Consider the following 17,583-nt stretch of genomic DNA (forward strand, 5'->3'; position numbering starts at 1 on the left):
GAACATGTAGTGACAATGCTAGATAATCTGTATCTGGGCATAGTTAGGCCAATGATTACTGCTGCAAACTTTGAGTTGAAACTAGTCATGTTCCAAATGCTAATCTACGGGCCAAATGGAGGGTATGTTGATGAAGATCCTCGAGCTCATTTGAGAGCGATCATGGAGGTATTTGATTCATTTATTCAGCAGGGTGTTCCTGAGGAAGCATTGAAGCTGAAGCTATTTCCTTATTTGTTGCATGATAAAACAAGAGCATGGTTGCATTCACTGCCTCCAGGTGCTATAACATCCTAGAATGAGTTAGTACATAAATTTTGCTGTGATTTAACCCGCCGAATATGAATGCCAAACTTCGAAATGATCTAAATTCATTCAAGAAAATAGAGGATGAAAGCTTGTATGTAGCATGATAAAGATTCAAGGAATTACTGCAGAAGTTTCCTCTGCATGGTGTCCACATAGGACTCAAATGGAGATGTTTTACAATGGGTTAAACATATACACTCGTATGGTGGTTGATACTTTAGCAAATGGAGCTTTATTAGATAAAACGTACAATAAAGCTTATGATATTCTAGATAAGATCTCAACTAATGATTGTCAATACCCTAATACAATGAATATGTTTGGCTGATGCAATGTTACAGCGGTAAATTCTGAAGCTTTCAACTCTATGGCATCTCATATTTTAGTATTGGCGAATACGGTTAAGAAATTTAAAAACCAGGGGGAATGTATGAGGTCAAGGATGCATCTATCATCACTTGTGTTTATTATGGAGATAATCACAATTTTGATGAATGCCCCCAAAATCCATAGTCTGTCTACTACGTGCAGAATTATCAACGGAATGATAATGTTTTCGGCAACACTTATAATGCTAATATCATGAATCATCCAAATATTTCTTGGAGAAGCCAAAATGTTGTCAATCCATAGCAGTAAAATTATCAACCACAACATATAATCAGCATCAACCAATGTTAGGGCTACAACTACAAGCATATCTAGTTGCTCAGCTGCAACAAAGGCAAACTTATCAAGGATAATCTTTAACCCAAAATTCTACTTTATCATTTCTTGAAGCTTTGATGAAAGAGTACATGGAAATTCAATCAAAATTGTTAAGGGTTTTAGAGAATCAAATGAGCCAAATGACAAATACTTTCAATAATCGGTTGCAAGGAATGTTGTATAGCGATACTGAAAATCCAAAGCAACAAGGAAAAGAGAATTGCAAGGCCATTAAAACAATAAGTGGAATTCATATTGGGGAGCCAATTGAATAACCTAAAAAAATGGTGTAGAGGCTACTCAGCATGGTAAGGGAATGAGCAAAGAAGTTGACTTAGAGCTACCTATGAGCCATACCACAACATCAATGCATGACAATGTAATAAATCAGACTCATTACCGATAGTAATACCTGCAACATTTGATGCTTCGCCAAATTCAATACCTCAGTAAAAATAACCAAAGATGCCTCCACCATTTCCACAACGCTTCAAAAAGACAAATTAATATCAACAATATAGAGCTTTCATTGATTTCATTCGCTAACTTACAATTAACATCCTGTTAATTGAGGCTTTAGAGAAAAACCCAAACTACATTACATTCATGAGGGAAGTCCTTTTGAAGAAAAGGAGAATTGGTGAATTTGAGACTGCCGCTCTTACTGAAGGCTGTAGTACTATGGCAACAAGTTAATTGCCATCAAAACTTAAAGATTTAAGGAGTTTTACTATTCCTTGCAATATATGTGATAAATTTGAAGGTAAAGCTTTATGTGACTTGGGTGCTAGCATAAATCTAATATCATTTTCAAATTTTAGGAAATTTGGGAGCGGCAAAACAAGACCAACTACAATCATATTGCAATTCGTTGACCGTTATATCGTGCATCTTAGTGGAATTTTGGTAAACATGCTTGTGAGTGTAGACAAGTTCATTTTCCTACGAACTTCATCATTTTGAACTGTGAAGCGGGTAAAGATGTTTCGATTATTCTTGGTCACCCATTCCCTGCTACTGGCCTAGCCTTAATTGATGTCGAAAAGGAATAATTACCATTAGTTTAAACGATGGCCATATCACTTTTAATATTTTAAATGATGTTTCTTACATAAATGAAAGTGTTGAATGTTTCTTACTTGATGTGATTGATTCACCAACTATTTGGTAGCAATTGAAAAATTATCTGATGATACCAAGGGGGAAATTTGTAGCAATTATATACAACATATTGAACCTCAAGAAATGTCTGATCATATTATTCGAGCCCCAACACTATTATTGAGGAACCACTTAAGCTTGATTTGAAACCCTCCTTGAACATCTGAAATATGTTTATCTTAGAGAGAATGAAACATTGCTAGTCATTGTGGTAGCACATCTTACAGCAGCACAGAAGGCTCAGTTAATTGATGTGTTGAAACAACACAAGAGAGCTATAACCTGGAACATCGCTGATATAAAGGGCATTAGTCCAACATTTTGTATGCACAATATTCTTTTAGAAGAACCTAATAGTAGCTCGATTGAACACCAATGAAAGGTAAATCCAATCATTAAAGAAGTAGTTTAGAAAGAGATTATAAGATGGTTGGATGTCAGAATCATATATCCAATTTTGGACAGCAATTGGGCCAACCCTGTGCAATGCGTTCCAAAGAAAGGTCACCTTACTATGGTAAAAAATGATAAAAATGAATTAGTGCTGACAAGGACCACTACTGGTTGGAGGATATGCATGGACTATAGGAAGCTCAATAAAGCAACAAGAAAATACCATTTTCTATTACCATTCATAGATGAAATGTTGGATCGTAATGTTGGTAAAGCCTTTTATTTCTTTTTGGATGGATATAGTGGTTATAATCAAATTGATATAGCACCATAGGACCAAGAGAAAACAACTTTCCCATGTTTGTATGGTACCAATGCTTTTCCAAGAATGCCATTTGGATTTTTTAATGCTCCAACGACATTTCAGCGTTGCATGATGGTCATATTCTCCGATATGATTGAAGATTATCTTGAGGTATTCATGGATAACCTTTAGGTTTTGGACAAGATTTTGAGCATTGTTTAAATAATTTGGTTTAGTATTGAGAAGGTATAGTGCTCAAGCGTCATATTTCCTACTGCTGTATTGAGGTGGATAAGGTAAAAGTATAAATTATTGAGAAACTACCACCTCCAACTAATGTGAAGGTAGTTCGAAGTTTCCTTGGACATGTTGGTTTTTATGGAAGACTTATCAAGGATTTTTCTCAAATTTCTAAGACATTATGTTCTTTTCTGGAGCAAAATATAAAGTTCTTTGTTGAAGAAGAAGTGTTCAAGTCCTTTGAAACAATTAAAGTGAAGTTAGTAAATGTTCTGGTCATTATATCACCATATTGGAGTCTACCTTTTGAGTTAACGTTTCATGCTAGTGATTTTTTGTTGGGGCAATAGAATGAAAGAGTGTTTCATGCTATTCATTATGCAAGCAGAACATTAAATGTTGCTCAATCTAACTACACCACAATTGAAAAGAAATTGTTCGCAATGGTTTTTACCTTTCACAAGTTTCATTCTTACTTGGTAGGTACCAGATTAATCATTTATACCAAGCATTCAACGTTGAGGCATTTATTTTCCAAGAAGGATACAAAACCTAGATTGATTTGATGGGTGCTTTTACTTCAAGAATTGACATTGAGATTAGAGACAAAAAGAGATCTGAGAATCAAGTGGTTGATCATCTATCTAGATTAGAATATGGTAGCGATAATGGCAACATTCTATTATTTTCGAATGATTTTCCTGATGAGTGACTGCTTGCTGCTACAACATTAGCTTGGTATGCTGACTTTGCCAACTATCTTGTTAATGGAATGGTGCCACCTGATCTTAACTATCAAGGTAGAAAACAATTCATGAGGGATGTAAGGCAATATCACTGGGAGGAGTCGTATCAATTCAAACAATGAAATGATCAAATTCTACGACGATGTATTCCTGAGTTTGAACAACAAAGCATTCTACAACATTGTCATTAGGAATAGGCATGGGTCGAGTTTGGGTCAGGTTTCGGCCAACCCGAAAATTTCACATCCTTCACCCTACCTGGCCTGACCCAAAAAATATATACCCTCTACCCGACCTGAACCCGACCCAATTTTTTGAGATAAAATTCGAACTCGATCCGACCCGACCTGAAATAATAAAAAATATTATTTTTATTCAATAAAAATAGTGATTTAATTGAAAAAATAATATATAGAGGGTATTATTATAACTATTTCTAAATATATAAGGTAAAATTATATTTTTCCTAGGTCAGTTTGGGTCATGTATTTTTACTTTAAACCCGAACCCGACCCAACCCGAACATCACCTTTAAAAAACTCGACTTGATCAGGTCGGGTCGGGTTGGAACCCATTGATTTTGGGTCCTATGCCCATCCCTAATTGCCATAACGCCCCTTATAGAGGTTATTTTGGTGGTATACGTACAACAGTGTGGGTATTATTAGCCATCACTATTCAAAAATGCTAATGAATATGTGATAGCTGCTAACAAAGAGTAATATTTCTCGACAAAATGAAACACAAATGCAACTTATCTTGGTGATTGAACTTTTTAATGTTTGAGGATTGGATTTTTGGGCCCTTACCCATCTTCTTATGGAAACTTCTTTATTTTAGTTATTGTTGATTATGTTTCCAAATGGGTGGAAGTTGTAGCCTTGCTAACCAACAATGTTAAAGCAATATTGTAATTCTTGTGCAAAAATATCTTCACTCGCTTTGAAACAGCCTGATCATTATCAATGATGAAGGATCTCAACTCATTGTAAACCAGGTTGCTAAAGCACTGCACCGTTATAGTGTGAATTATAAGATTGCTACAGCATATCATCCATAAACCAATGGCCAAGTCGAAGTCTCCAATCGAGAAATTAAACAAATTCTTGATAAGGTTGTGAATCCTTCTAGAAACGATTGGTCACAGCACCTTGAAGAAGCATTATGGGCTTATAGGACTGCTTAAAGACTCCATTTGATATGTCCCCTTATCGTCTTGTTTATGGAAAAGCTTGTCATCTTCCTGTGGAGCTGGAGCATAAGGCTATGTGGGTATTAAAGAAACTAAATTTTGAACTCGGCGCTGTAGGAGAAAAATGGATGTTAGAATTAATTAGTTATAGGAGCCCAGAAACAACGCATATGAGAGTTCACACATTTACAAAGATAAAAGTAAAAAGTGGCATGACCTGCATATTTTACCACGACAATTTATCGTTTGACAGAAAGTTCTGTGATTTAATTCTCGATTAAAGCTATTTCCAGGGAAGTTGTGATCTCGTTGGTTAGGTCCTTTTGAAGTACTTGAATTCTTTCCTCATGGAGTGATGTTATTAAAGAACTTGGTGGATGGAAGCACATTTAAAATTAATGGGCAATGCTTAAAGCATTATTGCTAGCAAAAAAGATCTAGCATTGCTTCAATTATACTAAGTGATTATCCTCTTTTTTAATTATTTTATATTTTAAATAAGTCAACTTCTTTGACATTTATTTCTTCATTCTTATTTTTTTTTTTTTGTACAAGACTTTGTTGTTCCACCCGCGCTCTGAAAGGTGATCTTCGCTCCACCACATTTTTTGAACTGTTGGTCGATCAATGCTATTCTTTATACTATAGAAAGTGCGATATGAGCACATAAATTTTATGAAGAAAGCAAGCGTGAAGCCTCTTAGTCACACTTCAACATTGCCACCATCAGCATTGTGTTATAGAATATGGCTCTGCCTAAAGATGTAATGAAATTTATGGATGAGGAACAGTGACAGGAGTATGAGCATGAGTTTTTCGACCGTGATTTTTACTTTGAGTAGGGTTTTAACTTCTCTATTGAGGAAGAGCACTAAATTTTACATCACCACAAGTGATATCAATCAAATAGTTGTTTGGGAGTTTTACATCAACCTCACTAATCAATCCAAATGGTTTATGTTCTTTGCATATGAGCCTTATGAGCATTCGACGTTTATGGAGAATTTGACTGAAGAATCCTTAGAGCAAGTTGGGAGAGAAGTGTTTTGCCTGGTGATCATGGACAAGATCGACCACCGACGTTCACACTATCAAGAGACTAGATCTTCTCCGAGATGATAGGGTATGGTTCATTTTTCTCCAAACTCGATTAATGCCCACTATACATTTTTCTTCCATTACTAAGGATATCATCTTGATGCTTCATTTTATTTTCGGGTAGGAAAATTGATGTTAGGCAGATATATCTTCTGAAATGTTTGTTTGTGCTCAGAAGACACTATGCTATTTATATTTTCCATCTTTAATCACTGCACTGTGTTATCAAGAACAAGTGGATCCATTGTCTTCTGATCATATCATAGAGAATCGTAGCTCGATTACCCTACTGTTGTAAGGTGAATAATGCTGAAATGACTACACCCCAATATAGTTCATGAAGATCCATATACTCCCATTACTACATGGAAACTTCTGCCTCTGGATGATCAAATTTCGGAGGAATTGAAGAGTGTTATAGCATCTGTCAGTGCTAAGGAGGATAACATTATGGCATTGTTGAGTTACAAACTTTATAATCAATCTCTAATGCATAATGCGAAAGTACAATATTGGGAATATGCTAGGGGTAAGGATCTAGCAACTAAGAAAATGTTTGCCAAGTTATTTATGCAAGTGGATAGAATGTTCCTAGTTTTTTCAGGAAAGATTTTAGAGGATTTGATGCCGCTAGCCATGCCTGATGTTGAGAATAGTTCAGCGAGTACTGACAGTGCTAAAGCTACCCAGATGGGTGGTGATGTCGAGCCAATGGCTACTGATACAAAATCGTCTGAAGTTGAGGAAAAATTGGAAGGTGATGAGAATGAAGGTGATAGTGGAAAAGAGGTTGAGTCGAAAAAGTCTACTAAAGTTCTTGAAGTGGCATCTGAAGATGATGATATTGTAGAGGAAACAAAAATTTTGAGCAGCCAACAACCGAAAGAGATAGCCCCTGAATAAGACGATGCTCCAGCAAAGCGAGCTGTTGTATAATTGTTAGGTTTGAACGAGGACAAAGCTGCGAAGGATGCTACAACAGATGAGGAACATGAATTGGACATGACAAAGGTTATAAGAAAGGTCATTGCTGTTGTCGGGCAAGAAACTACTGCAAGTCCACCTGAGAACACTCCTATTGTACTGGCTGTCGGCGTTAAGAGACCAGAAGAAGAAGTGAAACCAAAGTTGGAAGCTACAACATCCAACCTTCCAGCCTCCGATGCTGTTATGGTGAAAGCCACATCAACGAAGAAAGTCAGAAAAGGAAGAGTTCAGTGAATGCCAAAACAACAGTGAAGTGTATCTGTTCCCAATATTCTCAGTCCTATAAAGAGCCCAAGGAAACCCACTTAGGGGAGTTCTACTTCCCTTTCTCATGTTTTAGTTTATGGTGTTAGTTTTGCTTTTTGTTTTGGTTGTTGCATGCATTAGGGACAATGCATCCCTAGTTTTGTGGGTGTGTTAGTTAAATATTGTATTTAGGAATAGCTTTGTATATAGGAATTGCATTTGTAATGTCATTTGATAATTTTATGGAAATCAATGAAGCTTTTAAAGGAATTTTAGTGATGTTCGATGATGAAGACTATTTAGTATGAATTGTCATGGGAATGTTGTAGACTCTTATCAAAATTAGGAATCGTAATAATTTTCACACTCTATGTGTATGTCTTCAATACTTAGATAATTTAGAAAATTTTAAGATGTAAAACTCTTATCTATAATAGATGCTATACCAATATTTGTGTTGCTAAAAAAATTGAGAGAGCTTTAGGGAATAAGTCGGGTACAAGAATTAAGATTTTTAGTGACAAATTAATCGTGACACTAAAGATTTTCGTAATAAAAGTATATTACTTATGACGAAAATTATTTTTGCCAGTTTTGAAATGAGTAGTTGTGACTTATTTTTATTTTGTCATTATTTAGATAATAATTGTGAGAACTTAGAAGCTCATCACAAGTAATTCGTCACTAATAGTGTTTTATTGTGACCAAAGCAAGTTGTCATTACCAATTGGTCACTAATAGAATGGTCAAATTGGCTCCAACTTATTTTTACGGGAAAATTGTAATAGTGACAATATTACGTAGTCACTGTTACTATTCATAATTGTGATGAAAACATTTTGTCACTAGTCTTAGTTGGTGATTTATGACGTTAATTGTTTTTGTCACTAGTCTTAGTTGGTGATTTGTGACGATAATTGGTTGTCACTAGTCTTAGTTGGTGATTTGTGACAACAATACTTTTTATCACTATTTAAGTGAATTGTTGTGTCCTACTTGTATTTAGTCACTAATAAAATGTTTGAATTGACATCATTTTTTAAACAAGAAACGATGTAATAATTATAAAATATTAAGTGGTCACTATTATTACTCATAATTGTGACAATCAATACAGCAAAATTGTTCTTTAGAGGCGTTTTTAAGCGTCTCTAAAAGTACTTGAGGCAATTGGAAAAACGTCCCAAGAAGCGCCGACATACTAGCGCCGCTAAAGGCAGCCGCTATAGGTAGCCGCGTTTGAGAACCAAAAACGCCGCAATATGCCAAGATCTATAGCGGCGTTTTTGGAACAAACGTCGAAAAAGGTCGATATTTATAGCGGCGTTTTTGAACAAACGCCGCAAAAGGTTGATATTTATAGCGGCGTTTTTGGAACAAACGTCGCAAAAAGATGATATCTATAGCGCCGTTTTTGGAACAAACGCCATAATAGGTCAGATCTATAGCGGCGTTTTTTGAAACAAACACCGCAAAAGATCAGATCTATAGCGGCGTTTTGAATACAAACACTGCTAATTTCCTTTTTTTTAGCTTAGATTAATTGATTTTGCATATTTCATTTATGCAATACATCACCTAAAATTAATATCATGTAGCTTTATCTAATTAACAACCACCATAAATTTTAATTAAGACTTACATTACGCAGAAAAATACTTAACAACAAAATAAATTAAAATTTATAAACATTACAATTAAATGTAATGTAGTTTGACATTATTCTCTACAATTTAGTCTATGTTATTTCACTTTCAATTAAAAAAAATATTGTTCACCCATGTAGGCCAACATTCAACGATAACCCGGCACCACTTGCTGCATTTTTCTGCTCAACATTCAAAACCGAGGTATTACGCTGCTCCACATTCAACGCCGTAGTTGACTCGCAAATAGCTCCTGATTTGAATTTTGGTTTTGGCTTTGCATGGATTCAGGTATAAAGCCTATGTTAAAAACAGAAGATTGTGAGACCTGCATAGTCGTGCATCACTCATACCATCTTTAAAATACAACATAGAATGTTGTGCATCACTAGACCATTTCTAGAATCAGCACTAATATTAGTGCAACATAGTAACGGTCCCAAAACACATAATTGTGCAGCACTAGAGCACCTCAGGAAGAAACAGAAAAATATAATAAGTACACAATTTCAAGGAATAAACAGGTAAGGTAAAGACAACTAGAACACCATATCAAGTCACTAACCTAAAGCTACAACAATATGGCATAAATGATACATCTTTTCATGATAAAAATCAACTAAATGAGAGCAGCATAACTCTTCACATGCCAAAACAGCAACTTAAAGTTGAAAGAAAAACAACATTTAAACAAGGAACAAAAAAATGATAACATAACAGCAGTAGTGCAGTACCACAGTTTTGAGGGCAACGACAACTAAAGTATATTTTATTCTAAGGAAATAAACCAAATGAGAGGGAAAGAATAAAAGAGGCAATGGAAGAGAAACTGATTATTGAATTTAGGAGATTACAATAGTTTAAATAAACCCACATGATGACTTTTAATAGGACTTTCCTGCTAAAGATAAAATTCTATCTAGAAATAGAGATTACAAAGACTCCGAAGACTTATTTTTTCTTATCATAAAAGACTCCTAAACAAACAAGACTTCTACAATGCTGATTCTAACAAAATTCACAAATGAAACACACACTGATATCTAAAGAAGAGAGTTTCTCAAATATGCCATGAGGAATGAAGATAGGAACATAACAGAAGAAAACCTGCAGGTCGCCAAAGAAAAGTGCAATCTGAAATGCATTTGCAAATTCCGCAAACTAAATATAATGTTGTGTTAAGGATTCTGCTAGATTTCATCAGCAATATGAGAAGGAAAAAAGTCACATAGGTAATCATTGGGTTAAGGATTCTAGAAATTAAAGTTGGATATGCAAGACATGTATGCGTAAACCGTGATCATTGGGTTTACCTGGATATAGACATTATCAACAAACATATCAATATTCATATATATTGTTGCCTCTTAACAAAGCAATATTGGACCACAGACTATTGGTAAGAACTAGGAATATAAGGCTTGTAGTTACAAGACTTGCAACAGTTTCAGATTTCAATAAATGAAATATACACGGCTGTTAAATCTTGGACCACAAATATACTATTACTGCTTAACAAGGCAATATTGGACCACAACCTCTTAAATCTCGATTCAACTTTCAGACTGGAAGATCCATGTTCTAAATGTACAAGTAAAACGAGATACAACGATCATGCAATCATGAAATGTACGCCTGTTCTACCAGAACTAAAACACATCAACAGCCCACTAAAAGAGAACCTTGTTGAGCGTTCATGATGTAATATTCTATCCATAAAAATAGTGGAGAATGGAAATTGAAGCGTCACCAAATATTGTTTAGCTCAATCCACATAGTTGATAGACTTATGTAAGGCAAAAGAGAAAATTAATTTGCCTAGAAGGATCTACAATTTCCTAACTAGAGCACTACAATGTTTTCCAAAATTTCAAGACCTATGATGTGAACATAGATAAAACAGAATAAGGCAAAAGGAAAATTAGAAAACCTATTTGGTTTAAAACTTACCAAGAAGTGCATAATTGCTTTAGGCACAGAGTCCTCTATATTCTTCCTAACAATGTCGTAGTATGATCTTAAGAGCAATTTGGTGATAGCAATTTCAATAGCTTCAGTTTCTGAACGGTCTTCTGAAGGCCTCAAGACAGATGGGGGCTGAAAGAAGAAAAAAACACTTGTCAAAAACAAATACTCATATTTTTTTAATTTAGTACTGGAACCTTGCGGGGTTATCTGATGTGTATGCACCTCTCTCAAATGGATCATGGACAAGGCTTGCTCCATGTCATGGACAGGTTGACTATGTTGCTTGTTTGTTGAGCTCTCTTTCACTGATGAACGGTTATCACTGCCACCAAATACTGATGAAATACCCCAAGTTAAACCACTTGTACCTATAAACCCCACATATAATAAACATTTTACTGTTATGATGCTTGATAATTACATCAAAACACTTTTAGTGCTATCAAAAACCCAAAAATTTGGATCAGAAATCCCCTAGACAAAAGAAAAGGGGGCAAGGGAAAAACCATCAATATTGGCCTTCGTGTTAGACAACAATCACATATAGAACATCATAATATCATATAAGAATTCAAAATGACAGCCTAAAATGCGGTACCAGTGGAAGGATGGAGTAAAATGTTGCAGGTTAGTTATCGTCAACAACTGACGGATGAAGGAGAGCATAAAAACTCAAGTCTTCACAAGGATCAACATCCTGTAAAACAAATCAGTTAACAAAAACTCAAAATCAGAACCAAGAATAACTATGTACATAAAAAGCAACTGTATAGAGCATGTCTATCTATCAACAATTTCTAGAATTGTAATGTATGAATCTTGCTGATGTTTGTTTGTGCTCTAAATGAAGCAGCATCGATACATAAAAGATATGAAGGTTTTATTTTACTACCAGAATAGAGGGAATGTGAGAATCCAACGAATAATTTTAATTTTCCCTTAAAATGCAAGAAAAATTATGAAGCTACAACACCAATGGCCTTCGTGTAACAATCCATTAAAATGCAAGAAAAATTATGAGAATCCAACGAATAATTTTAATTTCCCCCCTTTTTTGAAATCAATTTTACAAACCTTTTTTTTAATTTTAGAAACCCAGCTTCTTATTTTCAGCATGGAGAAAAATCTTGAGAAAAAAAAGAAAGGCAAAGGGGAAAGGGAACTTACAGAAGAACAAAAGAAACAATGTCTTCGGAGCTACCATTTGATTCCAGCAACCCAACTTGAAAACGAGAGAAAGTAAATTGCAATGCGACAGAGGTCTATCTCAGGGAGATATAGAAAAGGTAAGTCAGAGAGAGAAAACTGTGAATGGAGAGAAGGCAGAGCTATTTCGGACGTTGTCGCGAAGGGAAAAAAAGATTTGTGAAGGGAAGAAGAAGGTGGAACAAAACTCATTTGAGGACATAATGGGATTTTTATTAGGGTTTCAGTGTGTAAATTGGGATCATGCGGGTACGTGGTATTAGCGGCGTTTTTCAAAAATCGCCATTATATATCAGTTTATAGCGGCATTTAATATACAAACGCCACTAAAGTACGAGAATTTAGCGGCGTTTGTGCTTAAAAGCCACTAAAGTACGAGTATATAGCGGCATTTGTACTTAAAATGTCACTAAAGTACGAGTATATAGCGACGTTTGTACAAGAAACGCCACTAAAGTTTAGTATTTTGTGGCATTTTTATAATAAATGCCACTATGATGAACACTATTATGGCGTTTGTCTAAAAACGCGCTAAAGTACTCTTTATCGTGGTATTTTTTGGACAAACGAACCCTATTGCGGCGTTTGTGCTAAAAATGCCGCTAAATGACTATTCTATCACGACGTTTGTTAAAGAAACGCCGCTAAAGTTTCATTTTGTGGCGTTTGAATTGTAAACGCCACTATATGTTTAAATTTTGTGGCGTTTACTCTCCAAACGCCGCTAAAAATGCCTCTACAAAACAGTTTTGTTGTAGTGAATAACATCTTTCACTAATAAGTTTATCATTTTATAATGGCATACTTGTGATAGTCTTAAATTACATCACAAGTATCACAACAATAGTAAAGTTTTTTTACTGACAAATTGATAGTGATTATTAGTAATTTTGTCACAAATATTAAACTTTTGGTAAAAAGATTTTTTTGTACAACACTATTAATAAAAACAAGTGTCATGTATTTTATTTCGTCACTGTTATGGTAATAACTATGATGAATATATTTTTCACAATTAAATTCTCACTATAAGTATATAATTATGATACAAATTTCTCCGTCACAAAAGTTTTGACATTATTAAAATACGAAAATTGGTACAATTATTTCCTTGGCCAGAAATGATATGATAGTGACAATATATAAAATGATCACTATTATTTGATATTTATTGTAACAATAAAGTTTCTTGCCACTTAAAGTTTTACTTTCTTTGTGATAAATATTGACACCAATAATAATTAAAATTGTTGTTAAGATAAACTAATTTGTCAAACGGTAAAATTTTGTTATTAGTCTTATACTCTAACTTAATTAATTACAATTTGTATATATTTTAAAATTTAAAATTCAATAACCATCCAAATTTTACAATGACTATATGAATAATAAATGACTAATAAATTTACCTTAACCTTTTAAATATATTGTTTTATATTATTATGAATTTTATTTTTATTAACGAAATAAATGATCGATGATACTATAAATTTAATAGTGTCATTTAATATTCAATTATGATTAGTTTTTTTATTCAAAATAATTGATTAATTTTGATAGGTAATTTATGATATTTATGTATATATGTTAATTTTGCAAACACCAATTAATTATTATTACTTTCTTTTTTAATTTAGGACATTCACTACAAGGGTTAATACATTGTCAAATTTTTTTACTTTTATTTTTTTAAATATAATTTAAGAAAACTTGGTATTATTTTAGATTTAGATCTTAATATTTATATGATTATATTTTAAAAATAAACCTAATTATGTTTTTATATTTATCTTTCACAAACGTATTTCGTATGAGAAATTATATAAATTAACTAAATTATCATAACAATAATTAATATTATATATATATATATATATAAATAAATAAAAATTAATTTCAACAATAGTTTAACCTAAATATTTTGTTTTCAACAACATATATTTATTTCTCAACAAAGTGTCTAGGTGTTGCACTCTTTTCCTGAAGGTCCTAGGTTCGATCATCTTAAAAGCCATGTTTGTATTAATTTAACAAAAAGTAACATGTTAAACCAATAACCACATGGTCTAGAGAGATGAGACAGTAGAGACCCCTTACCCAAATTGGGTTGGTCGGGTTGCCCATGCTTAATTGATGGTAATAATTGCAATTCAAGTTCATAAAGAAGATGAATACAACTAAAAATGTAATATCTACTATAATTGATTGCATGGTATATTTTTTAATTAATTTAATTATGCAATTGTGATAAAATATTTTTCACTAATAAGGATGATAATATTGTCTAAATTTTAGTCAATCTTATTAATAATTTATGTGTCAAAACACGTAGTCACAAAAATACAAGTAATTGTGATAATTCATTAAAGTCGTCACTAATATAATAGTGACAGAGTTATTGTTAATAGTATCACATTTGGTCACTAAAAAAAACTTACTGTGGCAACATTGATGGTCAAAAAATATACTTTTAGTATCAAATAAATTTATCACAATTTCTATTGATAATAATATCAAACATTTGGTCACTAAAAACATACTTAGTGTGACAATATTGATGGTCACAAAATATATTTTTAGTGTCAAAAAAGATCATCATAATTTATATTGATAATTGTGTCGAATAGATGGTCACAAAAAAACGAACAATTGTGACAATTTAGTGCTTTTAGTGACCATTTGCATTGTCACTAAAGGTGCATTTTCTTGTAGTGGTAATGTTGATAATAGCTCTAACATAGTGTGAGAAATAAATTGGAAATCCAACATTGGTAGAGGAATTTTACTGTAGCATTGAAAATCTTTAACATATTAGGTACAAATTTTTCTAACTTAGCTAAGTATTGATTAGATACACCTAAATTGCACACATTACAATCTAATGATTCTGATTTTGATTAGATGAAATTACATTCCCTAATTCGAGAATATATCTATGTTATACAACATTGTTTGAGGGTTGAAAAAGAAACTTACATGCTTAGTTGATTTCATGAAACTATTCTATGGCATTACGTTTTTTGCATTTCATGCATTTTTGCTTGAAGGCAAGCAAACATCTAGGTTAAGGGGTGTGATAACTCTCCAAAATAGTTATCTTTGGTAGTTTATTTCACCTAAGTTTAGTTTGATCTTGAGTATTTTTAGGAGCATATTTGTTTAATTTTACATATTTTCATATTGATAATTTAGTGGGTTGTCTAGGGTTGAATTTGAATTTTATTGCTACAAAATTGTTACACTAATGTTGTAACATTGCAGGAGATGCTGAGTGGATGCTGAAATAGCCTATGAATTACCATATAGTTAGGAGAACTTTCTGGAATGGGACAACTATTGGGTAGCTGTCAATGGGCTGGAAACAACTTGAAATGTGAAAGCATTCCGTTGGAGGATGAAAAATTCCTCAAGACTATAAATGGGAGTACATTGCAAGCTAAAGAAGGGATTGGAAAACAATTTTAAAAAGTACTCATTTCCATGTTATTCCGTCAGACGCCATGAAAGCTTAACCCCTACGATGGACTGCTACAACATAAGGATAACTCGTTGAGTTGCATCGACAGTTGTAACAGCCTCAATACTGGGTTAGTGACTAAATTGTAAAACTTCAGAATTTGGTGACTAAAGCATAATAATGGAATGGTATTGTAATTGGTATAGGGTTAAATTATAAGGAAGAGTGAATAGAAGGGTAGAATAGTCATTTGCATGGAAAAGAATTAAAGAAGAGATATTTATATTAACTCCACGTGGTAGCGGATGCCTTAAGCCGAAAGACGTTTGCAGCCTTATGAGCTTTAGATGCCAGACTATCGTTAAGAGAGATGGTGCCATATGTGTAGAATTGACTCTCAAGCCATCATGGCTAGATCGAATTAAAGAATTGCAAGCTGGAGATGAAAAGTGTTTAAAGAAGTTACAGCAGATAAGGAATGGAGAGGCCACGGATTATGTAATGAAAGCTGATGGGAACTTATATTATCAAGGGAGGTTGGTGATTCCAGATGATGATGAGTTAAAGAAAGACTTGTTAACGGAAGCTCATTGTAGTCCATTGACTATGCATCCGAGAGGAAATAAAATGTATATGGATCTCAAGAGTCAATATTGGTGGCCTGGAATAAAGAGAGACATTACAGAATTTGTATCCAAATGTTTGACGTGTCAGCAAGTCAAAGCTGAACATCAGGTTCCATCAGGATTATTACAACCAATGTCTATTCCTCAGTGGAAATGGGAGAATGTAACAATGGATTTTGTAACGGGGTTACCTTTGACTCCGAATTAAAGAGATTTCATCTGGGTGATTGTAGATAGATTGACTAAGCCAGCTCATTTTATTCTAGTACGAGTTGATTTTACCATGGACAAGTATGCAGAGTTATACATCAGGGAGATTATACGTCTACATGGAGTACCAGTTTCTATTATTTCGGATCGAGATCCTAGATTTACTTCATGGTTTTGGAAATCATTACATAAAGCGTTGGGGACCCGGTTGAATTTCAGTACAACGTTTCATCCTCAAACCGATGGGCAATCGGAGAGAACAATCCAAATTTTGGAAAATATGTTGAGAACTTGTGTTATCGAGTTTAAAGGATCATGGGAAAGGTATTTGCCTCTTTCTGAATTCGCGTACAACAATAGTTATCAATCAAGCATTAAAATGGCTCCCTATTAAGCTCTTTATGGAAGAAAATGACGTACACCTTTAAATTGGTTCGAGCTTAAAGATTCTGGGTCCGGAGTTGATCCAGGAAGTGGAAGAAAAAGTTCAAGTAATTCAAAGTAATCTCAAAGCAGCAGCTGATAGGCAGAAAGCATACGCGGATTTAAAGAGAAAATAGATAGAATATCAAGTTGGAGATAAAGTGTTTCTCAAAGTATCTCTATGGAAGAAAGTTTTAAGGTTTAGACGTAAGGGAAAACTTAGTCCTAGATTCATTGGACCGTATAAGATCGTAAAGAGAGTTGGACCAGTGGCATATCAGTTGGCGTTACCACTTGAAATGGAGAAAATTCACAATGTCTTTCATGTCTCAATGCTTCGGAAGTATCGATCTGATCCCTCCCAATATCGTGACACCAGAAGAGGTTGAGGTTCAACCAGATTTGACTTATGAGGAGGAACCGGTTAAAATCTTAGCTTCCGAGGTTAAGCAACTAAGAAACAAGACCATTCCATTAGTTAAAGTATTATGGTGGAATCACAAGATAGAGGAAGCAACATGGGAACGTGAAGAGGACATAAGGATCCAGTACCCCCATCTCTTCGCGTAATGAAAATTCGAGGATGAATTTTCTTAAGGGGGAGATTTATAACAGCCTCAATGTCGGGTTAGTGACTAAATTGTAAAACTTCAGAATTTGGTG

The 17,583-nt window shown here is 33.9% G+C and overlaps 1 non-coding gene across 1 annotated transcript; it reads right to left on the bottom strand.

Annotated features, from left to right (window-relative positions):
• Window positions 1-350: 350 nt before the first annotated feature.
• On the bottom strand, window positions 351-457 carry LOC120187320. Its single transcript, XR_005522281.1, has one exon. It is a non-coding gene; the product is annotated as a small nucleolar RNA R71 (small nucleolar RNA).
• Between the last annotated feature and the right edge of the window lie 17,126 nt (window positions 458-17,583).

This window comes from Hibiscus syriacus, unplaced genomic scaffold (genome assembly GCF_006381635.1).
Source record: "Hibiscus syriacus cultivar Baekdansim isolate YM2019G1 unplaced genomic scaffold, ASM638163v2 tig00113724_pilon, whole genome shotgun sequence".
NCBI lineage: Eukaryota > Viridiplantae > Streptophyta > Magnoliopsida > Malvales > Malvaceae > Hibiscus > Hibiscus syriacus.